This window comes from Elephas maximus, chromosome 17 (assembly GCF_024166365.1).
Source record: "Elephas maximus indicus isolate mEleMax1 chromosome 17, mEleMax1 primary haplotype, whole genome shotgun sequence".
Classification (NCBI taxonomy): Eukaryota; Metazoa; Chordata; class Mammalia; order Proboscidea; family Elephantidae; genus Elephas; species Elephas maximus.
In genome coordinates, this window is record NC_064835.1 from 24943851 (window position 1) to 24971139 (window position 27289).

The 27289-nt window shown below is 37.0% G+C and overlaps 1 pseudogene; it reads right to left on the minus strand.

Moving 5' to 3' along the window:
• Positions 1 to 6927: 6927 nt before the first annotated feature.
• LOC126060877 (olfactory receptor 8B3-like) lies at positions 6928 to 11575 on the minus strand (annotated as a pseudogene).
• Between the last annotated feature and the right edge of the window lie 15714 nt (positions 11576 to 27289).

Below are 27289 nucleotides of genomic sequence, written 5' to 3' on the forward strand. Positions count from 1 at the left end.
GTCACCCTGAAGACTAAGGTGCACCTGACCCAAACCATGGTATTTTCAATCACATCATATGCATGTGAAAGCTGGACAATGAATAAGGAAGACCGAAGAAGAGTTGACGCCTTTGAATTGTGGTGTTGGTGAAGAATATTGAATATACCATGAACTGCCAAAAGAACGAACAAATCTGTCTTGGAAGAAGTGCGGCCAGAATGCTCCTTAGAGGCAAGGATGGCGAGACTGCGTCTTACATACTTTGGACATGTTTCAGGAGGGATCAGTCCCTGGAGAAAAATATCATGCTTGGCAGAGTACAGGGTCAGCGGAAAAGAGGAAGACCCTCAACGAGGTTGAATGACACAGTGGCTGCAACAACGAGCTCAAGCATCACAACGATTTTAAGGATGGCGCAGGACGGGGCAGTGTTTCATTTCTGTTCTGCATAGGGTTGCTATGAGTCGGAACCGACTCGACCGCACCTAATGAAAACAATGTGGTTTTTAAGCAGTTGAGTGAATACTATACAGAAATCCAGTAAAACATCTTTCAATTATGTTGTAAAATAAAACGTTTAAAGGAAATTAAAATAAGAAATTGTAATAGCTTTATTTTCATACCATGTTAAACAGCATAAAAGAAAAGCAAACCTCAAGGTTAATTATTGTTATTATTAATTTATTTTCTTAATTATTATCTATATACTTAATTTATTACTACTGTTGCTGAAACAAGAAAATTCTGCTCAACAAGTGATTCTTCACCTTCCAATATTTCACATACTTTCAATATACAAAATGGGAAATAAAGGAATTAGGAGAGTATGCTAAAGATATTTGTTACCTTACTAGTGTTACAAGGTTTAAGTAAGTGCAAAAAAAATTTCTAGGAACATATGCTATTAATACTAATATACATTTTTTTCATTATGAGCCTCGTTGGATTATTAAAACAATATCCAGAATATTTCATTTATGAGTCAGGAGCGACTCGATGGCACTGGGTTTTTAATGTACAGTGTTTTCCTTTAAGTGATAAATAACAAAAATTCATAGTAAGAACTACTTGCACTTTTTCAAAATATTTGCTGTCATTTTGTTGTTGTCGTTAGGTGCCATCTAGTGCATTCCGACTCATAGTGACCCTATGTACCACAGAATGAAAAACTGCCTGATCCTGTGCTATCCTTACAACCATTGTTATGCTTGAGCCCATTGAGGCAGCCACTGTGCCAATCCATCTCGTTGAGGGTTTCCCTCTTTTCCGCTGACCCTGTACTTTACCAAGCATGATATCCTTCTCCAGGGACTGATACCTCTTGACAACATGAGCAAAAAATGTAAGACTCAGTCTTGCCATCCTTACTTCTAAGGAGAATTCTGTTTGTACTTCTTCCAAGACAGATTTGTTCATTCTTTTGGCAGTCCATGATATATTCAATGTTCTCCACCAACACAATTCAAAAGTGTCAGTTCTTCTTTTGTCTTCCTTATTCATTGTCCAGCTTTCACATGCATATGATGTGATCAAAAATAGCATGGCTTAGGTCAGGCACACCTTAGTCCCCAAGGTGACATCTTTGCTTTTCGGCACCTTAAAGAGGTTCTGGGCAGAAGATTTGCCCAATGCAATGCATTTTTGAATTTCTGACTGCTGCTTCCATGGCTCTTGATTGTGGATCCAAGTAAAATGAAATCTTTGACAACTTTAAACTTTTCTCTGTTTATCATGATGTTGCTCATTGGTCCAGTTGTGAGGATTTTTGTTGTCTTTATGTTGAGATGTAATCCATACTGAAGGCTGTGGTCTTTGATCTTCATCAGTAAGTGCCTCAAGTCCCCTTCACTTTCAGCAAGCTAGGTTGTATTGTCTTCATAGCACAGGTTGTTAATGAGTCTTCCATTCCTGATGCACCATTCTTCTTCATATTGTCCAGCTTCTCAGATTACTTACTCGGAAAACAGATTGAATAAATATGGTGAAAGGATACCACCCTGACGCACACCTTTCCTGACTTGAAACCACTCAGCATCCTCTTGTTCTGTCTGAACAACTGCTTCTTAATCTATGCACAGCTTCCTCATGAGCACAATTAAGTGTTCTGGAATTCCCATTCTTTGCAATGTTATTCAAATTCGTTATGATCACACAGTCAAATGCCTTTGCAGAGTCAACAAAACACAGGTAAAAATCTTTCTGGTATTCTCTGCTTTCAGCCAGGGTCAGCAATGATATTTCTGGTTCAACCTCCTCTTCTGAATCTGGCCTGAATGTCTGGCAGTTTCCTGTTGACATAATGTTGCAGCCACTTTTGAATGATCTTCAGCACAATTTTGCTTGAGTGTGATAGTAATGATATTGTTCAATAATTTCCATAATCTATATTGGATCACCTTTCTTGGGAATAGGCGTAAATATGGATCTCCTCCAGTCATTTGGTCAGATGTCTTCCAAATTTCTTGGCAGAGACAAGTGAGCACTTCCAGCTATGCTTCTGTTTGTTGAAACATCTCAGTTGATATTCTGTCAGTTCCTGGAGCCTTGTTTTTTGCCAATGCCTTCAGTGCAGCTTGGACTTCTTCCTTCAGTGCCATCGGTTCCTGATCACATGCTACTTCATGAAATGCTTGAATGTCGACAAATTCTTTTTGGTTTAACGACTCTCTCTATTCCTTCCATCTTCTTTTGATGTTTCCAAAGTCGTTTAACATTTTCCCCATAGAATCCTTCACTATTGCAACATAAGGCTTGAAATTTTGAGAAACACTGAGCGTTTTCTTCCCTTTTGGTTTTCTATGTCCAACTCTTTGTACATGTCATTATATTACTTTATCTTCTTGAGCCGTCCTTTGATATCTTCTGTTCAGTTCTTTTACTTTATCATTTCTTCCTTTTGCTTTAGCTGCTCGACTTTCAAGAGCAAGCTTCAGAGTCTCCTCTGACATACATCTTGGTCTTTTCTTTCTTTCCTGTCTTTTCAATAACCTCTTGCTTTCTTCATGTATGATGTCTTTGATGTCACTCCATAACTCGTCTGTTCTTCAGTCATTAGTGTTCACCATGTCAAATCTATTCTTGAGATGGTCTCTAAATTCAGGTGAGATATATTCAAGGTTGTGTTTTGGTTCTCATGGACTTGCTTTGATTTTCTTCAGTTTCAACTTGAACTTGCATATGAGCAATTGATTGTTCCACAGTCAGCCTCTGGCCTTGTTCTGACTGATGATATTGTGCTTTTCCATAGTCTCTTTCCACAGAGGTAGCCAATTTGATTCCTGTGTATTCTGTCTGGAGAACTCCATGCATACAGTCACTGTTTATGTTGGTGAAGAGCAGTACTTGCACTAAAGAAGTCATTGGTCTTGCAAAATTCTATCATCCAATCTCCAGCATTGCTTCTATCACCAAGACCATATTTTCCAACTACCAGTACTTCTTTTTTTCCAACTTTTGCATTCCAATGACCAGTAATTATCAACGCCTCCTGGTTGCATGTTCAATCACTTTCAGGATGCAGAAGCTAGTAAAAATCTTGAATTTCTTCATTTTTGGCCTTAGTGGTTAGTGCATAAATTTGAATAATAGTCATATTAACTGGTCTTCCTTACATGCGTATGGATAGTATCTTATCACTGACAGCATCGTACTTCAGGATAGATCTTGAAATGTTCTTTTTGATGATGAATTCAACACCATTCCTCCTCAAGCTGTCCTTCTTTGCATAGTAGACTTTGTGATTGTCTGATTCAAAATGGCCAATACCAGTCCATTTCAGCCCACTAATGCCTAGGATATCGATGTTTATGCATTCCATTTTATTTTTGAGGATTTCCAATTTTCCTAGATTCATACTTTGTACATTCCTGGTTCCAATTATTAATGGATGTTTGGAGCTGTTTTTTTTTTTTTTTTTTTTCTCATTTTGAGTCATGGCACATCAGCAAATGAAGATCCCAAAAGCTTTACTCCATCCATGTCATTAAGGTTGACTCTACTTAGAGAAGGCAGCTCTTCCCCAGTCATCTTTTGGGTACTATATCACACAGTGTTCCCTTGTTATTCATAAGGTTTTCACTGGATAATTTTTTTCAGAAGTAGACTTCCAGTCCTTTATCCTAGTCTGTCTTAGTCTGGAAGCTCAGCTGAAACCTATACTCCATGGTGACCTTGCTGGTATTTGAATACCAGTGGCATAACTTCCAGCATCACAGCAACACACAAGCCCTGACAATATGACAAACTGACAGACACATGGGGTCCTATTGTGTCTGTTCTAACTCCTAGTTCATTGCATAGTGCTTGGGGTCTTAAAATCTTGCAAACAGCTGTATAAGTCACAGCAATTGACCTCTATTCACTGGGCACAATAGAGGAAGGATGTGAGTCAGAAATAATAGGAAAATATGGAATAGGTGTTAAGAGTTCGGTGGCTAACCAAAAAGTCAGCAGTTCAAACCCACCAGGTGGTCTTTGGAAATTCTATGGGGCAGTTCTACTCTGTCCCGTAGGGTTGCTAAGAGTTGGAATCAACTCAAAAGCAACGGATTTGTGTTTTTGTTTTTTTATGGACTATCTGGTTAATTGCCTTCATGAAGAACTGCATTCTTTGCCATTAGACCAGAAGTACTGGATGGTGCCTGGCTACCATTACTGAAAAGCTTAAATATTCTACAGGATACTGATCAAAAGAGGGAAAACGCAGAACAGAATTTCCAATTCTTATGGACTCTAGACTTTCTGAAGCCATGGAAGGTGGATAAGCCCCTGAAACTATTGCTCTCAGATCATCTTTAAAATTTAAAACAAAAATATCCCCTGAATTCATCTTAAAACCAAATAACATTTTAGCTTAACTAGTAAAAGATCCTGCCTTGAGCATGATGCTCTTTTAAGATCTATATGCAATCAAATTGACAACAGCAACTTGAAAGATTAGATAGGGACCATTCAGGAAGTGTGTATATGTTAATTAGGGTGGAGCAACTCAGAAAAGGAGGGTGAGAATTGTTGCACAACTAGAAGAATGGAGTCAATGTCACCAAATTGTACATGTAGGTTTTTTTTGTGGAATTGGGGTGTGTTTTGCTGTATATATTCTCAACAACCAGAAAACAAATAAAATATATATAAAAAATAAACTGAGGGAAGTGCTTATTTCAAGTTATAATTCCTATATCAGCTGCAATTTGAGTTTTGTACAGTTTAAAATCCACATGGACATAGCACATCAAATCCACAAAAACAGGTACGATTTAGTTGTTTCAAGGTAATCATGCTCTCGGAATTTAAAATTTCCTTAATATGAAATAACCTAAGTCCTCATTCTAATGAGAAAAATTCTGTGATCTCCATAATATTTGCAGGAACTTCCAGAAGAGATAGGATAGAGACTTCCATTTTCTCATATTTTGCTTTCTAAATTTCTGCTTCCTAACTACAGTTTCAATCACCACTCACTATTTTATCTCCTAAAGTTGCAGTACTCTCGTTAATCCTGATTCCCCACAAATTTGGTTACACCTTTTCCTCCTTTATTCCCCAAAACACTACTAATAGTGTATAGCCACTGTGCATCATAAGCTTTACCAAAACTTTTTGTACAGCATAGGTGAATTGCAGTACTCGGTAAAATGGGATACAAGAAAGAGTGAAATCAGTATCTGAAGCCTCATGGAGCATTTCCCACACTGGAACCTCTTATTTATTGGCTCTGTGTCTCCTGTTCCTGGACTAATGACATGTTTCTGGACTCCTTTCTCTCCCGTATCCTGTATTACCTAAAATAAAAACACTTGGAAATATTTTAAATTCACTTTTATTTTTCAAAATAAAATCAGTGTCTGGGTCATTCATCTCCCAACTATATTAGCCAAATAGGCATCCTCTTGCCAACAAAAAGAACCATCAAAATGTTTCCCTAGAGAAATAAAAAAGCTCTACTCACCCTGAGAAAAAGTTATCTTCCTGGAAAAAAGCAGAGTCAACTTTCAAGATAGACATATTTTCTCATATTTTATGTTTACTGAAATTTTTTAAAGTAGAAACAAAATGTATTAGAAACTAGACTTGAAATCAGTAGGCTAAGACTTTACTCTCAGCTTTTTCATTAAGAAGTTTTGTGACTTTCATTAACCCCACGAAGCTTCAGTTTCCCATCCATACAATAATTATAGGATCAATTATGCGTTTGCTTGGGTGCGAACAAATAAAATATGTTGCCATCAAGTTGATTCCAACTTATACTGACCTTATAGGACTAAGTAGAATGGACCCATAGAGTTTCCAAAGAGCACCTAGTGGATTCAAACTGCTGAACTTTTGGTTAGCAGTCATAGCTCTTAACCACTACACCACTGGGGCTTGGTATAGAAAGGTAAATATCTAAACTTTTTGTCAAAAGAAGATTGGTGCATTGTGTTTATAACTGCAGATACTAAATAATGTTCATGGAACATTTGTGACATATGAATTGTACATGTTCCTGCCCAGTGGAGGATGGAAAATCAGGAGCAGAAAGATTATCTGACTCATGCATCCAAAGGAACATTACGCATACCTAATAAGAGATCTCCACCACAATGGTATAATGTCACACTAAAATTTCTTTATTGGATCATTCACAAAACCATTAATATTTTTTGAAGAGAGAAAAAAAAACTTCAAATTTACAATGAAAAATACATTGATAATAAACTCTTTCCTTAATGTTATTCTTAAACAAAAGGAAAAGTGAAAATTAGAAGAAATTGTGCAAATGTTGAGTAAGAGGAAAGAAGGCCAACTCAAAAAAAAAAGTAGAAATAAATTACTGAAAAAAGACAAACACTACTCACCAAAGTAAGACAGAAATAGGATAAGAAGACCACCATCGAAAATACTGAAATTAAACACACAGAGCCTCCCTGTCCTCTAACTACCTGCACAAAGGGATAATATTTTTGATCAAAATATTTTAATACTCAGAGTTCTCCTCAAGGCAAGTTTAACATCTTTGTTTCTAAAGCTGTAGATTAAGGGATTCATCATGGGAACCACATTGGTGTAAAACACAGAAGAGATTTTTTCCTCACCCATAGATCCTGCAGAAGATGGTTTGAGGTACATGAATGCACCTGATCCAAGGAACAGAGAAACAGTAATTATGTGGGAACTACAGGTACTGAAGGCTTTGGACCTGCCTTCAGTAGAATTGATGTGCAGGATGCTAGAAAGAATGAAACCATAAGAGATAAAGATGGTAAGACTGGGCAAAATAATGTTGACGCCTGCCACAATAAAAACCACCAGCTCACTGACATAGGTGCTAGTGCAGGACAGCTGGAGCAGAGGGCGAAGCTCGCAAAAGTAATGGTTGATGGTGTTGGCATCACAGAATGCCAGTCTCAGCACGCATCCAGTATGAGCCATAGCACCAGAAAAGGCTAGCAAGTATGATCCAAAAATAAGGTTAAAACACACTTTAGGGGACATGGCAATGTTATACAAAAGTGGATTACAGATGGCCACATAGCGATCATAGGCCATTGATGTCAACACATAGCCTTCAGAAATGACAAAAAAAAGGAAAAAGTAGAGCTGGGTCACACACCCCTTGTAGGAGATAATATTCTTCTTTGATATGAAGTTCATTAGCATTTTTGGTGTAAACACAGAAGAATAACAGAGGTCTATGAAGGAAAAGTTAAGAGGAAAAAGTACATGGGGGTGTGAAGGTGAGAAATCAGCCCAATCATAGTTATCAAGCCCAAGTTTCCTGATACAGTGATTACATACATTCCTAAAAATAGGAAGAACAAAGGGAGTTGTAGATCTGGTTGGTCTGTTAATCCCATCAGAATGAATTCAGTCACGAAAGAACCATTTCCAGTAGCCATTTTTCTATAGGATTGTCTGTGGGGACAAGTGGAAGGAGTTACATTAGATGGCAATCCAGAACTTCCTACAATATCTCCTCCACCATGAGTGGGGTATATGCTGAGAATGTTTAAGACTAACCCAGACTCCGCCCATATAATTGGCCTTTACTGGTAACAAGACACAGAGTGACACTGATCTCCTGTTATTAGAATCTTTGTAAGCTAAAAATGGCAAAGACTACCTCCAACTTTGTCTACACACAGAATGTCAGTGTTGCCTTATCTAACATGACAGCTGGAATTACCAAGGAATAAAGAAGAAAGATGACCAAGACAGTATTGCCTGTTTCTCATCTCATTATTTCTTCACTCACTTGAGCCCTCCCCTCACCAGTAAAATTGGAGGCAGAAGCCCTAGGAACCTGGTGCTGCCTTCAGATGCAAATTAGATGCCCTCAGAATGGGAACCATGAACATTGTTTCTAATTCAAAACTAAGGAACCAGAGTCTAGGAGAGGTTCTGTAACTAGTCCCTGTCACAGAGTAAAAGTCACAAATCCAGAAAAATAAGAGTTTCTTCCTGGAAGAGGAAATTTACTGAGAGACAGAATCCACTGCAGCCCTAATGCCTGAACAGTCAGAATCTTCCAATTACTGTTGGACTACACAAAATGGGAAAGAAAGGGCATATGGTAGATCCCAGCATTTTCTTTCAAAACAAGTGGGACATTAATATGGAAGGCGTTGAAAAACTCACCTCTTTAGATCAAAATATATATGTGTTTCTTTATTGATTTTTTTCCTTACTCCTGTGGTCTTAGAAGGGACATTTCAACCTCTGAGGCTTTGCTTCCTTTGATTCTAACAGGACGTTGTGCCGGATTAATTTCTGAAAGGCCTTAAAACCTTTTAAGATATTTTCTGATTTTAATATTGAGCAGTCTCAAGCAACAAGGAAAAAATCATTATTATTATCACCATTCCCACTCAGTGAAATACAGATGATATATATAGTGTGAGTTACTGATATAATGCACTTGATTACACACAGGTTAGAACTAGCTCAGGCTCTTCCCCAGGGAATAGATTCTACCTGTAAAGGGAAAAGGGGGAGTGTGTTTACACCCTGGACCATGGTCTATCTTTACTTCCTGAAGGATCAGTGTTTACTCAAGTTTTCTACTCACTTGAGGGATTACACATCCCCCAGTGCAGAGCCTAAAAGAAACTCCCATATCCCTATCATCTTCTCTGAAGGGAAAGCTATTGTATTGTTTTCTTTCCTCTTCTTCCCAAATCCTAAAGTGAGATTTTGACACAAGGTTTTTTCCTCCAGATTTCTCTATTTCGTAATATTAAATATACAGGATTGCAGCACCTGACTTCAGCTGTTTTTTCCTGGGGTGTGTCTAAATCAGTTTTTATTCTGTTGTCCCTCTTGTAAAGTCGTTACTGTAACAGTTGCTTCACATTTCTACCTGAAAGTCCTGCTGATCCTTAAACATTTCAGTAACTGAGTTCATCAGTCTCTCCTCATCATAATATTTAACAGTGTGGGCTATGGAGTGAGAGGGCACATGTATGAATCCCATCTCCACATCTACTAATTATCACACCTTGGGCAGGTGACTTAAACGCTCTGTGCCTCAGGTTCGCCACTGATAAAATAGGGCTGGTAATAATAGCATCTCTCTTATTGGGTTATTGTGAAAATAAAATAAACTGGTATAAGCAAAATGCTCAGAACAGTGCCTGCCTCATGCTAAATGTCTGCTGTCATTCTTTATGTTCTCATAGCTCTTGGGAGAGTCTCCATCATAACACTCATCAGATATATTTTTCCTTTTTTGGTTATTTCTATGTTCCCCTGTAAACTGTAATCTCTGTAGGGACAAAGATCACTTTTGTCTTGTTTACTATGGTGTAGATTATATAACAGGCACTCAGTAAATATTAGTGGAGATTAAGATGTTTTCTGTATAAAACCTTCAAAATGTTTTCCACATTTCTCACCTGCCAAGTAGGAGAGTCTACTATCACAATGAACTCCATGTCTTTCCCATAGTCACTCCCCATGTTCAGGCACTTTCTTCAGTTTAAACTGAACTCTGTTATTCTAGCTATTCCCACACCCATCACTGGTTTAGCCACATCCCTCGTAAAAAAATTCATTGTGGTCAGGTCGCTTCTGACTCATAGCAAAACCTCTAGGCAGAGTACAACTGCCCCATAAGATTTTCAAGAAGTGGCTGCTGGATACAATCTGCCAACCTTTTGATTAGCAGCCTGACTGCTTAACCACTGCACCACCAGGGCTCGTAGTCACCTGCGCTGCTGCCAAAACAATCTCTAAAAGCACAACTTTGTCTCCCCCTAGCTCAGGAACTTCCAAAAGTTCTCCATTATCTCTGGGAATACGAGTCTGTCTAATAAACATGTAAGTCTTCAAAACTAGGATTCAGCCTAGGTAAAGGCTGAAAGTGAAATCGAGTCTAGTTATGCTTGATAAGAAGCCAAGAGAGAAATATTCTGATCGATTTAAGTATTTTTAGCATATTAAGTGTTGTGCAAACTTAATTTAATTAAGTGCTAAGTACAAAAAAAATTAGTTAGGAAAATAAATTTATTATGCAGCATCTTGAATAAGGAGTACGGAGGGCAGCACCATTGTGTAAATTCTCTCAAAGAAAAGAGGATTATTTTCAAAACCTTGAGGGCTAATGTAAATGTGTTTTGCTGACTTGCTTAGTGCATGTTACCCTTCTTTTAATCCAGTTTCTCCCATTTGTAATGGAAATGTCTAGCTTGCATCTGTTCTTTCATTTTACCTTTGGAAGCAGATAACTTATATTCTAGATTTCATAGATGAGGAGGAATTTTTGAAGTTTGGGCATGGAGTTAAGACTTTTGCAATAATATGATAGGGTGGGCATGTTTTGCATGTTGCAAGGGTGTAATTTGGGGGAGCAAAGGCTGGAATGTCATGGACTGAATTGTGTCCCCCAGATATGTGTCAACATGGTTAGGCCATGATTCCCAGTGTTGTGTGGTTGTCCTCCACTTTGTGATTGCAATTTTCTGTTGAAGAAGATTAGGGTGGGACTGTAATACCCTTACCCAGGTCACATGCGTGATCCAATGTAAAGGGAGTTTCCTTGGGGTATGGCCTGCCCCATCTTTTATCTCTCAGGAGATAAAAAGTAAAGGGAAGGGAGCAGAGAAGGGAGACCTCGTACCACCAAGGAAGCAGTACCGGAAGCAGAGCACATCCTTTGGACCCAGGGTCTCTGCATGTAGAAGCTCCTAGTCCGGGGGGAGATTGATGAGAAGGCCAACAGAGAGAGAAAATCTTCCCCTGAAGTTGATAGCCTGAATTTGGACTTTTAGCTTACTTTGCTGTGAGGAAATAAACTTCTTTTTGTTAAAGACCTCCACCTGTGGTATTTCTATTATAGCAGCAATAGATGACAAAGACACTATATTAAAATGAAACTGGGTAAAAAGCTTCACAACCTTGAATGTGGCAGTAGATTCTTAGATATGATGCCAAAACCACAGGCAATAATAGGAAAAATAAATTGGACTTTATTTTTAAAAAAGTTTATGTACATGAAAGATCAGTATGAATAGAATACAAAGACTGGACTGGGAGAAAATATTTTCAAATTTCAAATTGTATACAGAACTACAATGCAACAAAAACAACAACAAAAAACAAACAACCCAATTAACATATAGACAAAGGACTTGAATAAATATTTCTCCAAAGAGATATACAAATGACCAATAAGCACAGGAAAAAATTTTCAGCATTATTAGTCATTAGGAAAATCAAAATCACAATGAGGTATTACTTCACACCTGTAAGGATGGATATTACAAGGAAAAAAAAAGTGAGAAAGATAAGTATTAGTAAAGATGTGGAGAAATTGGAACCCTCATGTATAGATGGAGGAACTGTAAAATAATACAGCCACTATGGAAAACAGTTTGAACGTAGAACTACCACATGAGCCATCAATCTCAATTCTAGTTATATACCCAGAAGAAGTGAAGGCAGGAACATAAACAGAAACCTGTACAACAATGTTCATTGCAGCACTCTATACAAGAGTGAAAGGTGGAAAACAATTAAAATGTTCGTTAACAAATGAATGGATAAACAAAATGTGGTACATATACACAACATAATATTAAAAAAAAAAAAAGGAATGAAGATCTGATGTGAGTTACGGCATCGGTGAACCCTGAAGACGTTATGTTAAGTGAAATGAGCCAGACACACAAGGACAAACATTGTATGACTCCACTTATATGAGCTATTTAGATTAGGCAAATTCATAAAGACAGAAAGTGGAATAGAGGTTACCAAGGGCTGTGGAGAGGTATAGTGGGGAGGTATTGTAATGGATATAGAGTATCTCTTTGGAGTGATTAAACAGAAAACTTTTTGTGAATGTACTTAAAAACAATAAAGTGTACCCACAAAAAGGGTTAAAAAGGTATATTTTGTTATGTATATTTTTGTTGGAATTTAAAAAATGTATATCATTTAAAGAAAAAAATCAGTAAAGCATAGTTGGGGCAGAATGAAGAAGCCCTGGTGGAACATTGGTTAAGTGCTCTGAAGCTGACCTAAAGGTGAGTGGTTCAAACTCACCAGATATTCCACAGGAGAAAGATGTGGCAGTCAGCTTGCATAAAGATTTACTGCCTTGGAAACACTATGGGACAGTTCTACTCTGTCCTACAGGGTCCGTATGAGTCAGAATCAACTAGATAGCAATGGATTTGGTTTTGGTTTGGGGAAAAATGGAGGGGATTGAGGAGGACAAAAAAAAAGAGATATTAGGGTCTCTGCAGGGGCAAACTTTGTTCCCCAACTCAAAGATAATCTGATTGAAATAAATAGGACCTAAAGGTTCAAGTGGATGTTTGATATATTAAAACCTGGCTGGTCTGTGTTTCTCTTAAACCCTGAGTAAAGGATAAGCAGAAATGGCAGCTGTCAATCCATGACTTATATGACCACTGCATTCAATTCCCATCCCCTGTCCAAAGACATGTTGGCCTTGAGTGCCCCTCTTTCTTTTCCTCAAACCTTTCTAGACTTTAAAATTTATGAACACACAAAAAGGGGGCATGGCTAAGATGGCAGTGTAGTCAGGAGCTTCCTGTGGTCCCTCTTACAACAATAAAACCCGAAACAAGTGAATTGATTATATATGACAATCTATGAGCCCTTAATGTCAAAGGCAAAGTAGAGGAATTGGACTGAGTGGCAGGGGGAGGGAGAGAGGGTTCAGAAGCAGCAAGGAGTTGCCAGAACTGACCTGGCTGGAACCAGCACCCTGCATGCTGGATTGGGTGAAGCATATCAGGTGAAACAAGCATTAGTGCTTGGGACGTGTTTTCCACATCAGGAGAGACCAAGCGGTGGAGAATCTGCTCAAGCATCCAGAACCAGTGACAACCACCTCTCAATCAGCAAAAGTATAAGCTTCTAACCTACCATATTGGTCAAGCCCCCCCCCTTTGGGAAGAACCTCTCTCCCATTTACCTGCTCTGCTTTGGGTCCCAGTGCAGCTTTAGCCATTGCTTAGCCCCCTGGGGCAGTAGTAGGACCTGTTTAGCTCCCTGAGCTATTCTTCTGGCTTTGGAGATGGAACAAATTAACAAACAGGAAAAAATACTCTGCCAGTTCCTGAAAGCCAGGAACTCAGGGCAGGTACAACGCCTTTCCCTAGGCACAGGCATAAGGAGTCCATGGACTTTGAATGCCTTTCATCCCTGCATAAACTGTGTGGGTCCATTTCAGTAGCATAGGCCCTAATTAACACAGTACATCAGGCTGTATAACTGAAGTCTCTTTTCAATTGCAACAACTATAAGGGGGAGTGGCAGATTTGTGACATTTGACATCACCCTGCCCATTAATCAGGGGCCTGAGGACTGGTGGATCCATCCACTTCACCTAGTTACCCATGACAGGGGTCTAAGAATAAGTGGGGCCTCCCAGTTGTTATAGCCAACAGCACTGGGTGCCCAGAGTACAACCCACTCACCTACATGCTCTAGGGAATAGGGAGAGCCTTCCACCTGAAACTCAGGGGAAGTTGTCAACCCCTGCCTTCCTCAGCACATGACCACCGACTGCAGCCAGATATGCTTGCCTACTCTAATCACCCCTGACCATCTAGAACTGTAGGTGAGAGCCTGTACCACACACTCAGTGACCGATGACCTGGACACATATGCTGAATCCACACAAGGAAAGTAAATGGACTCCTGGGCTCACATACCTAGTGACAGCCCTAACCACCTGGTGGCAGGACGCAACAGCTTCAAAGACACCGATATTCAAACTAGCTCACACGACCAGCCTATGTGGGCATATCAGGGGAAAACAAAGCAAGAAGCTAGGACATAGTAAGCAAACACAAAATAAATGAGTACAGTAACTTATTGATGGCTCAGAGACAGCTATCAACATGAAATCACATAAAGAGGCAGACCATGAGGCTTCAGTAGCACCAAAACAAAAAACTAAGAAACCTTCCAGATGTAGAAGTCTTCCTGGAATTACCAGAGGGAGAATCCCAAAGATTAGCATAAAGAGCTCTTCAAAAATCGAGCAAAACACAGAACAAGCCACGGAACACAGAGACAAAGCACTAGAGGAACATAAGAGGCTATACAAGACCATAATGACAAAATTAACAGGTTGCAAGAATACATAGAGAAACAGTAAACAGAAATCCAAAAGATTAACAGTAGAATTTCAGAATTAGACAACTCAATAGAAATTTATAGGAGCATAATTGAGGCAATGGAAATCAGAATTAGTGAGACTGAAGATAAAGTACTTGTCACCAACTTATTTAAGGAAAAATCAGATTAAAAAATTAAAAAAAAATGAAGAAGCCCTAAGAATTACGTGGAACTCTAGAATAAATAGCCTATGAGTGACTGGAATATCAGAATGGGGTGGGGGGGGCGGTAAACAGAAAATACAGAGAGAATTGTTGAAGATTTGTTGGTGGAAAACTTCCCTGATATGGTGAAAGATGAGACGATATCCATCCGAGAAACACATCGAACCCCACAAAAGATAGATCTAAAGAAAGTCACCAAGTTTCACTACAATCAAACTTGCCAAAAGCAAAGACAAAGAAAAAAATTTAATAGCTGCTGGGGATAAATGAAAAATTACCTACAAAGGAGAGTCGATAAAACTAAACTAATAGGCAGAAACCATGCAGGCAAGAAGACAATGGGATGACATATACAAAGCTTTGAAGAAAAAAAGTTTCCTGCCAGGAATTCCATATCCACCAAAATTGTCTCTCAAATATGATACTGAAATTAGGGCATTTCCAGATAAACAGAAGTTTAGGGAATTTGTAAAGAGCAAACCAAATTTACAAGAAATACAAAATGGAGTTCTCCGGCTAGAAAATCAATAATATCAGAAAACAAACCAAGGCTAGAATCCAGGAGAGAGCAACCAGATATCAACCCAGATAGAGAAGTCACAAAAGTAAATCGAATCTAGAACACTCAAAATAGGGAAACAGAGACATCAATACATAAAAGATGACAACATTAAAACAAAAAAAGACAGACTAAATAATGCAATCATAGATCTTTCCTATGGAGAAGTCAAGGTGATATAAAGAAAAAAATAATTGGTTTAAACTTAGAAAAATAGAGATAAATATTAAGGTAACCACAAAGGAAACTAACGATCTTATACATCAAAATAAAAAACAAGAAAAACATAAAAAGTCAGCAAATACAAAATCAACAACCATGAAAATACTTAAAAAAAAAGATAACTAAGTGGAACAAAGAAACCGTCAACAACACACAAAAAAACATCAAAATGACAACACAAAACTCATACCTATCCATTTTTTTTTTATCCATAATTATGCTGAATGTAAATGGTCTAAATGCACAAATAAAGAGACAAAGAGTGGCAGAATGGATAAAAAGACATGATCCATCTACATTCTGCCTACAAGAGACAAACTTTAGATTTAAATACACAAACAAACTAAAACTCAAAGGATGGGGAAAAGAAATGAAGCAAACAACAATCAAAAAAAAGGACTGGCAATATTAATCTCTGACAAACTAGATTTTAAAGCAAAATCCACCACAAAGAATAAGGAAGGACACTATATAATGATTAAAGGGTCAATATACCAGGAGGACATAACCATAACAAATGCTTACCCACCCAGTGACAGAGCTCCAAAATGCATAAAACAAACTCTAACAGCATCAAAAAGTGAAATAGACAGCTTCACAATAATAGTAGGAGACATTAATATACCACTTTTGGTGAGGACAGAACATCCAGAAATAAGCTCAATAAAGACAAAGAAGATTTAAATGCTACCATCAACACTTGATCTCATAGACATATACAGAACACTCCACCCAACAGCGTCCAAGTATACTTTCTCTTCCAACGCATACGGAACATTCTCCAGAATGGACCACATATTAGGCCATAAAGCAAGGCTTAAAAGAACCCAAAACTTTAAATATTACGGAACATCTTTCCTGAACATAATGCCCTAAAAGTAGAAATCAATAATACAAAAAGCAAAGAAAAAAAAAATTAAACACAGAACTGAACACCTTGTTCAGAAACTACTGAATTATAGAAGAAATTAAGGGTGGAATAAAGAAATTCACAGAATAAAACGAAAATATATCCTACCAGAACCTTTGAGACTCAGCAAAACAGTGATCAGATGTCAATTTATAAAAATAAATATACACATTGAAAAAGAAGCAAGGGTCAAAATCAAAACACTAATCCTACAACTGGAACAAATACAAAGAGAGCAGCAAAAGAAGCCCTTAGTGCCACAAGAAAGCAAATAATAAAAACGAGAGCAGAATTAAATGAAATAGAGAACAGAAAAATAATTGAAAGAGTTAACAAGACCAAAAACTGGTTCTTTGAATAGATCAACAAAATCAATAAACCATTGACCAAACAGACAAAAAAAAAGGAGAGGAAGAAGATAACCTCAATAAGAAATGGGATGGGAGATATTATGACAGATCCAACTGAAAATAAAGAATCATAAAAGAATACTATGAAAAATTGCACTCCAACAAATTTGAAAACCGACAGGAAATGGACAAATTTCTAGAAACACACTACCTACCTAAACTAACACAAACAGAGATAGAAGAACTAAACAAACTTAAAACAAAAGGAGAGATCAAAAATGTAATTAAAAAACTTTCAACAAAGAAAGCCCTGGCCCTGACGGCTTACTAGAGAATTCTACCAAACTCTCAGAGAAGAGTTAACACCACTCCTACTAAAGGTATTCCAAAGCATAGAAAAGGATGGAATACCCCCAAACTCATTCTATGAAGGCAGCATAACCCTGATACCAAAACCAAGTAAAGACACCGCAAAAAAAAGAAAATTACAGACAATATCCCTCATGAACATAGATGCAAAAATCCTAAACAAAATTCTAGCCAATAGAATTCAATATCCTATTGGAAAAAAAAAAAAAAAATTCACCTTGACCAAGTAGGGTTCATACCAGGTACACAGAGATGGTTCAACACAAGAAAAACAATCAATGCAGTCCATTACATAAATAAAACAGAAGGTAAGAAACACATGATCTTATCAAATGTTACAGAAAAGGCATTTTATAAAGTCCAACACACATTCATGATAAAAACTCTCAGGAAAAGAGTAATAGAAGGGAAATTGCTCAACATGATAAAGGGCATTTATACAAAGCCCTAAATATATATATATATATATTTATACAAAGCCAACAGCCAACATCATCCTACATGGAGAGAGTCTGAAAGCATTCCCCTTGAGATTGGGAACCAGACAAGGTTGCCCTTTATCACCGCTCTTATTCAGCATTGTGATGTAAGTCCTAGCCAGAGCATTTAAACTAGAAAAAGAAATAGAGAGCATCCAAATTGGTAACGAAGAAGTAAATGTAACTCGATTTGTAGATGATACGAGCTTATACACAGAAAGCCCCAAAGAATCCACAAGAAAACTACTGGAACAAATAGAAGATTTCAGGAAAGTATCAGGATACAAGATAAACATCCAAAAACCAGTTACATTCCTCTACACCAACAAAAATAACTTTGAAGAGGAAATCACCACTTCAATACCATTTGTGATAGCACCAAGAAGATAAAATACTTGGGAATAAATCTAACCAGGGATGTGAAAGACCTATACAAAGAAAACTGTAAGATGGTACTGCAAGAAACCAAAAAAGACCTACATAAGTGGAAAAACATACCTTGCTCATGGATAGGAAGATTCAATATTGTGAAAATATCTGTTCTACCCAAAGCGATCTACAGATACAATGCAATTCCGATTCAAATTCCAATGGCATTTTTTAAGGAGATGGAGAAACAAATCACCAACTTCATATGGAAAGGGAAGAGGCCCCGTATAAAGTAAAGCAGTACTGAAGAACAAAGTGGGAGGCCTCACACTACCTGATTTTAGAACCTATTATACCACCACAGTAGTCAAAACAGCCTTGTATTGGTATAAGAACAGATACACAGACCAGTGAAACAGAACTGAGAATTCAGATGTATATTCATCCACCTATGAGCAGCTGATATTTGACAAACACACAAAGTCTGTTTGTTAAATGAGGAAAAGACAGTCTCTTTAACAAATGGTGCTGGCATAACTGGATATTCATCTGCCAAAAAATGAAACAAGATTCATACCTCACACCATGAACAAAAACTAACTTAAAATGAATCAAAGACATAAAAATAAAATCTAAAATGATACAGATCATGGAAGAAAAAGGAGGAACAATGGTAGGAGCCCTAATACATGGCATAAAGGCAATACAAAGCATAACTAACAATGTACAAACACTAGAAGACAAACTGGATACCTGGGAGCTCCTAAAAAAGAAACACGCATGATGATCAAATACTTCACCAAAAGAATAAGAAGACAACCTACAGACGGGGAATAAATACTTGACTATGACATATCCAATCAGGGTCTAATCTCTAAAATTGATAAGATAGTGCAAAACTTTAATAAAAACACATAATAACCCAATTAAAAAATGGGCAAAGGAAAAGAACTGATGCTGCACCAAAGAAGACCTTCAGTCAGCTACCTGATACATGAGGAAATACAATCATTAGGCATAAGAGAAATGAAAATCAACCAGAGAAGGCTAGCATTAATCCAAAAAACACAAAATAATAAATTTTGGAGAGGTTATGGAGAGACTGGAATACTTATACGCTGCTGGTGGGAATGTATTACAGTACAACCACATTGGAAATCCATTTGACGCTTCCTTAAAAAACATATGATCCAGCAATCCCAGTCCTTGCAATGCATCCTAGAGAAATAAGAGCCCTCACACGAACAGTTACGTGCACACTCACATTCACTGCAGGACTGTTCACAATAGCAAAAAGATGGAAACAATATAGGTGCCCATCAAGGGACAAATGGATAAACAAATTATGGTATATTCACACAATGGAATACTATTCAACAATAAAGAACAAAGATGAATCCGAGAAACATAACATCGATGAAGCTGGAAGGCATTCTGGTGAGTGAAATTAGCCAGTTGCAAAAGGACAAATATTGTATGAGACCACTATTATAAGAACTCAAGGAAAGGTCTAAACACAGAAGAAAATATTCTTTAATGATTATGAGGGTGGAGAGGGAGGGAGAGGGGAATTCACTAACTAGATAGGGGACAAAAATTATCTGAGGTGAAGGGGACGACAACACACAATACAGGGGAAGTCAGCACTGTTGGACTAAATCAAGAGCTAAGAAGTTCCCTGAACACAACCAAACACTTCCAGAGTAGCAGGGGCAGGGATCTGGGGACTATAGTTTTGAAGGACATCTAGATCATTGGCATAAGAAAATTTATAAGAAAATGGGCTGCTTCCCACTTGGGTGAGTGGAGTCTGGGGTCTTAAAAGCTGGCAAGTGGCCATCTAAGATGCATCAATTGGTGCCAACTCACCTGGAGCAAAGGAGAATGAAGAACAACAAAGATAAAAGGAAAATATTAACCCAAGAGACAAAAAAAATTGCCACACAAACCAGAGACTCCATCAGCCTGAGACCAGAAGAACTAGCTGGTGCCCAGCTGTCACCAATGACTGCCCTGACAGGTAACACAACAGAGAGTCCCTGATGGAGCAGGAGAAACATGGGGTGCAGAACTCAAATTCTAGTGAAAAGACCAGACTTAATGGCCTAACTGAGACTGGAAGAAGCCCAGAAGACACAGTCCCTAGACTGTTAACACAAAACGAAAAACATTCCTGAAGCCAACTTTTCAGACGAAGAATAGACTGGACTGTAAGATATAAAATGATTCTTGTGAAGAGTGTGCTTCTTAGTTCAAGTAGCTACACAAGACTAAATGGGTAGCTCCTGTCCGGAGGCGAGATGAGAAAGCAGAAAGGGATAGGAGCTGGTTGAAAGGATGCAGGAATTCTGGGGTGGAAAGGAGGAGCGTGCTGGCACACTATATGTATAGCAACTAGGGTCACATAACAATGTGTGCATACGTTTTTGTATGAGAAACTAACTTGAGCTGTAAACTTTCACCTAAAGCACAACAGAAAAAAGAAAAGAAAAGGAACAACTATATTTATGAAATTAAGACTCAGGAATGTTCTCTAGCAAATCCCACAATCTGACAGTACGTCTATTATTTGAACAGAGGTGCAGTAAGTGGGCGTTTGCTCTCTTGTGGATATTGGCTTTTCTACAACGACTCACTAATAGAGAACTTCGTTTTCTCTGAGAGTTTCCTTATGTCATAAATTCTCTACACAGTCTAGAACACAACCAGTCAGCAAAGCAGAGAGAAAACACTGGATCCTCAGGGGGGGCCTTCTTACAGATTCCAGTTGCCCTAAAAATAGGAATTTCCTTCTACACCAAAACTAATACACTGTGAAGAATGAATCTGCTTTAAATATCCCTATGAATTAAGGGATTAGTTACCAGTTACATAATGATCTACTACTGCACCAAAATGAAAATCTTCTCATTTACAATGTTCCAGATATAATGTACATAAACTGACCCCTCTAGTGGGGTCTTTTGCCTTAGATAAGATTAGAACTAATTAAAAGACATAATAATGCTCTATGGAATATCATAAATAAAGCTTTCAAGAAAAATATGAATTAAAGTAATAAGGTTGTTCAAAAAATATGCATATAGAAAGCCAAAGAAAAAAGACTAGCTAAAACAATTTTGCAAAAGATCAAAGTTGGAGGGCTCACACCACCTGATTTCAAGACTTACTATTATTTTACAATAGTCAAGATAGCTTGGTATTGGTGAAAGGATAGACAGAGAGATCAGTATAACACAATGTGGGATCCAGAAATAAACCCATACACATATAAAGTCAATTTATTTTGACAAAAGTGCAAAGGCAATTCAATGGAGATATGTCAGGCTTTTCAAACAAGGAGGATGCAACTATTAAATATTCATACCAAAAAAAAAAAAAAGAATCCTCAATCCATACCTCATACCATTAGCAAAAATTATCTCAAAATGAACCATAGATCTAAGTATAAAAGTGTAAGACTTTTTGTCAAGAACAAAAGGGAAAATTTTGTGACCTAGGGTTAGGCAAAAATTTCTAAAATGGTATATCAAAAGCACAATCTATAAAAGAAAAAAAAAGTTCTGTTGGACATTATCAAAATTAAAAACTTTTTTTTCTGAGAAATAATAATATTAAAAGAGAAAAAGACAAGACAAATTGGGACAAAATATTTTCTAATTATTTGCCTAATAAAGAACTTTTATCCAAAATTTATAAACCAAACCAAAACCAAACCCATTGCCGTCAAGCCAATTCCAACTGATAGCTACCCAATGTGACAGAGTAGAACTGCTCCATAGGGTTTCCAGGCAGTGGCTGAAGGATTTGAACTGCCAAAATTTTAGTTAGCAGCCGGGGCACACTGTAGCTCTTAACTACTGTGCCACCAGGGCCCCTACAATATATAAGTAACTCTTAACAGCAGGAAAACAATTTATTAAAGAAATACGCAAGAGATGTGAACAGAGATTTCACCAAAGAAGATATATGGATTTCAGAAATAAGTCCATGGTAATAAATATTATATTGATATTTGTTAAAGGGGTAGGCTTTGAGAGGAAACTTTATTGAATAATGGAGATAACCTATGACATGTTCTTCATAGAGAGTGTATACTTAAAAGCCATCAAGCTGCTCACTCTGCATTTGTACATTTTACTATATGTTAACTCCATCTCAAAAAAAGCAAATTTAAAATCTTAAAAATATAAACACATTACATTGTTACATTCAGAAGAACAAGGATAAGAATGACAATCGATTTTTTATTGAAACAGCATAAGTCAAACAAAAATTTTTTCAATTTAGTTGTCTATGCCCAGTGAAAGTATTTTTCAATAATTAAGAACAAATACTCCTTTAACAACATACAAAAGCTGAAAATTATAATAACTAGCCCCTCTAGTAATTACAGAAGGAGCCCTGGTGGCACAAAGTTTAAGAATTCAGCTGCTAACCAAAAAGTTGCCTGAACTCCATGGGAGAGACTTGGCGATCTGCTCACATAAAAATTGCAGCCTGGAAAGCCCTGTGGGGCAGTTCTACTCTGTCACACCAGATTGCTATTAGTCGAAAATCCACTCAATGGCATCTAACAACAGCATAGTGACACAAAGAATAATGGTTAGTAGAGAAATGGAATTGATTTTCTTCACATCCAGAACCAACATTTTCCAGATTCTAATGTGATAAAGTCTGAATTAGCGAAGTTTTATGTTACTTAGTTTTGTTAAAAATGTAAATTTGGAAGACATACAGAGAGTAACCTTGCATTTAGAGCACCAAAAAAGTGTCATTTTAAAGTTACAAACCATGGTTTTGTTAAAAACAATTTTAATTTGCTTGTTTGAAATTTTTAAGAGTTGTGAATAATAATTTTTGCTTTATCATTTTCTTCACCCAAAATATTTCATAAGTGTAAGCCTTATTTTTTTGGCTGAGTAATGCTATAAAAAAAAAATGCTATACAAGCAAGTAAATTCATAATGGTGTACATTTCATAGCCACATTCATAGAGCCAGTCAGGTTACTGTGAATAAAATTTGAATTTGGGAAAAAAAAAAAAGTAGCTTCAATTAGGAAATTAAATTGTTGCTTCATTTAAATAAAAAGTTCAAATGTTTCCCTGGATTCAGGTGAAACCTGACCCAGCAATTGAGGTGATGTGATTGAGGTCTGATTTCTCGTCTTCCTTTTTATCACCTTGCTTCCTCAATGTACATTCCCTTCTAAACAGGATTTCTTCTTAGAAAAAGGTCACTGACAGGTCTAAGGGCTGCCAACTTCTGTCAAGCAAGCATGAACAATTGTAAAATATCATCCAGAAACACCTCACATTTGATGGGCCTACTTACCAAAGGCAAAAAGGCCTGCCTTACTCACTAAGACCCGTAAAGAGCCAGGGCAACCGTCCTTCAAAATTACTCTTTAACTAGAGAGTTCCATCAGTCAGAACATTAGAAATGAGAAGTCAGCGAGTAAGGAAAATTTAGAAAAGAGAACATTTTAGTTGAGGAAAGAGGAGTAATTAGACAAACTGAGATCAGTGGATATTCTAGGTGAATGAGATGAAACCAGCTTGTATACTGAGAAACAAAGGAAAAAATAGAGCACGTGGTGAGACTATGTGAAGAAATGAACCTAAGTGCTTGCAAATCTCTGTGAGCCAATCAGGAGCTGGAGAAACCCCTCCATTCTGGAAATTTACTTATTTTATGTTGTGTACACTTTTATTTCTTCAAAGGTTTCTTTCTAAAAAGTCCATCACAAAAAAGCTGTTGAACAGTGAGAGAATAATGATAAAAGTGGGGTCTTGACAGACAAAAAAGATTAACAGTATATTCTGGATGACCAAGTATAATGGTTCAGGTAGAGGAATCAAAGGGAGAAAAACACAAGGGACATAAGGAAATTCAGAGAGAAAGAATTCATGAATATCTATACAACGCATCTCATCTAAGTATTTTCTCCCCAAAATATTTTGTGTATGTTATTTAAATGATTTCATGTAACATTAAAGTAAATCTACCAAATATTTAATGGGAGGAATCTTGCAAGAACACATGAAACTATAATATACAGCATCTCACTTTTTTTTTTTTAAATATCAAATAAGTCTGTTGATAGAAATATTTCTCCAACTATGGAGACATTCCCCCAAATTTGAGCTACATAGTGTGTGCACCCAGCCCACTTACTGGGGCAAATTTGACTACATAAGCTATTTAACAACTTACTTATCTGGTATTATTGGTCTATGTGTTTTTTTAATCTGAAAATGCTCTAATAAAAATAATGAATAAAATATTCTGGCAACGTTTTATTTTATGACCTGGATGGAGAGTACATCGATTTTTGCATTATTCATTAAACTGCACGTTTGCTTTGTGAATTTTTCACTATGTATTTATGTTTGATGGCAAAGTAAGAAAAACCTGTTTTTTTTTGTTATGTACCACATTAATGTAAATTCTTTGAAGCTCACAACTATGCATTTTATATAAAAGCAGAATTTTGATTATTTTCATTAGATAATACTTCTAAATAAAATATCTTCACATTTATTAATGAAAATTTGTGTTTACTTCTGGAACATAATTTTTTTATATCAGGTTTTGTAAATTCAACAAACACTTGTAATTTCTTATCAAGAATTTTTAATAATTATAACAACATTTTTTAATCTCAACAGCAAGAAATAGTAAATGCAAAAATGCTGTAGTTGTTAGATGCTGTCGAGTGAGTTCCGACTCATAGAGACTCTATGTACAACAGAAGGAAACACTGCTTCTTGCTGACTCCCACTCCATCAGGGAGTGCTGGTGACTATGCTGTAGTACTCAGGCCACAAGTCATGTGTTTGTGCCTGAAATGAACTTTCTTTTTTTTTTACATTTTACTTTTTTTGTTAAGTACCAAAGACTTATAGATACAAAATTATAATCCTTATTTTACATCTTCGTTAAAACATGTGAAATTTCAAAAACATGTACTTTAGAGAAAATGTCAAACCAAACCATTTTAAGCTTTCCTTTTAACCAGACACTTTAATGACTATAGACAAAAGAATAATAGGAGCAGATGGGAGGCAATCAGATTCTGCTTGGGAAATAAAGTTTCACACAAAATTATGACTGTGAGAGAAGCATTAAATAAATATAACTTCCTGATGTTTTACTCTCATAGTAAAACTTAATTTTAATCATATTTAAGTAAAGTTCTTAACTGGCGTAATTATATTCTAAAGCTATTCTTATAAAACACTTTCAGACTTTTCAAAACTCATATACCTTTTGATAAACATCAAAAACACAGTGATACTGCTTTGGTGAGTGGCATCTGCGTTCTTAAACCCTAGCAAGCAGCCATGTAAGATGCATCAATTTGTCTCGACCTACCTGGAACAAAGGAGAATCAAGAACACCAAAGACACAAGGTAAATATGAGCCCAAGAGACAGAAAGGGCCACATAAACCAGAGACTCTAACAACCTGAGACCAGAAGAACTAGACAGTGTCTGGCTGCCCCATGACTGTCCTGACAGGGAACACAACAGAGAATCCCTCATGGAGCAGGAGAACAGTAGGATGAAGACCTCAAATTCTCATAAAAAAAGACCAGAATTAATGGTCTAACTGAGACTGAAGGACCTGAAGTCATGGTCCCTGAACCCTGTGTTAGCCCAAGACTGGGACCATTCCCAAAGTGAATTCTTCACACAGGGTTTGGTCTGGACTATAAAATGTAAAATGATACTGGTGAGGAGTGAGCTTCTTGGCTCAAGTAGACATATGAGTCTACGTGGGCAGCTTCTTTCTGGAGGTGAGATGAGAAGGCAGAGGGGCACAGAAGCTGGCTGAATGGGCACAGGAAATACAGAGTGGAGAGAAAGAGTGTGCTGTCTCATCAGAAGGAGAGCAGCTAGGTGTACATAGCAAGGTGTGTATGTTTTTGTATGAGAAACTGACTTGATGTGTAAACTCACTTAAAGCACAATAAATAAAATAAAATAATTAAAAAAATAAAAAACAGCGATCTGAATTATACCCCCTGACACAGATGTGTTCTCTGGGTGTCATGATCTCATGGAAAATAGTTATGGACAGTAGATAGTTTATCTTCTATGAAACACACAAAACAAGAAGATTTTGTAGAGCTCTATTTTTTTTTCTATTGCTTTTCTTATGAATAACTTTTTTTTTCTCTTTCTAAATTTAAAATAAGATAATAACTAATAGGCTTTATAAAGTATATATACTGTATGGAAATTATGACATGCCTTCTCAGGGAGTCCTGTCCCCAAATCCTCAGTCTCACAATCACAGGAAAAAATTGCTAATATTATATATATGATATATATATATATATACACACACACATATACATATGTATAGTGGTGAAAATTTATTCAAATTTTTAAAATCAAACTTCTCTAGAGCTATGTACGTTTCTCTAGTTAGGTATCAAAGCCTCATTGATGACCTCTCAGCTAAAGCCATCTTGGCTGAGAATATTTCCTCCACTTTCCCTTCTTTTTTTATATTTATTGTATTTTTGGTGAGAGTTTACATAGCAAACTATTTTGTCACTTAACAATTTCTTTACACATTGTTCAGTGACATTGGTTACATTCTTCACAACATATCAGCATTCTCATTATATTCATTTTGGTTGTTCTTTTTCCATTACTCTAGGTTCCCTGTTCCTCTTTGCTCCCATCTTTGGTCTAGGGTCAATGCTAACCATTTGTCTTCATCTAGACAATTAGTTAAAGAAGCAAGTACTGAATCTGTCATTTGGCTGAAAAGTGATCTCTGGGAGTGGTTTGAGTTTCAAGTTTGAAGAGTATCTATCTCAGAGCAAGTCTCTGGAGTTCAACTAGCCTCTTCCAATTCAGTAAGTCTGGCCTCTTTTTAGGTATTTCCATTTTGTTCTACAATTTTCTCCCATTCTATCCAAGGCCATCTATTGAGTCCCTGGTCCAAATGGGTGGTAGTGGTAGCCAGGCACCACCTAGTTCTTCCGGTCTCGAGGCAGGTGATGCTGTTGTTCATGCAGACTATTGGTTCTGTAGACGAGTTTCTTTTTTGAGTCCTTGGTTTTCTTCTTTCTCTTTAGCTCCAGATGAATAGAAAACAATAGCTGTATCTTATATGGCTGCTCATAAGCTTTTAAAATCCCAGGTGCTACTCAACAAACTAGGATGTAGAACATTGTCTTTATGGGTTATATTATGCCAGTTAACTGAGTCTTCCCAAAGGACTTATGGTCCT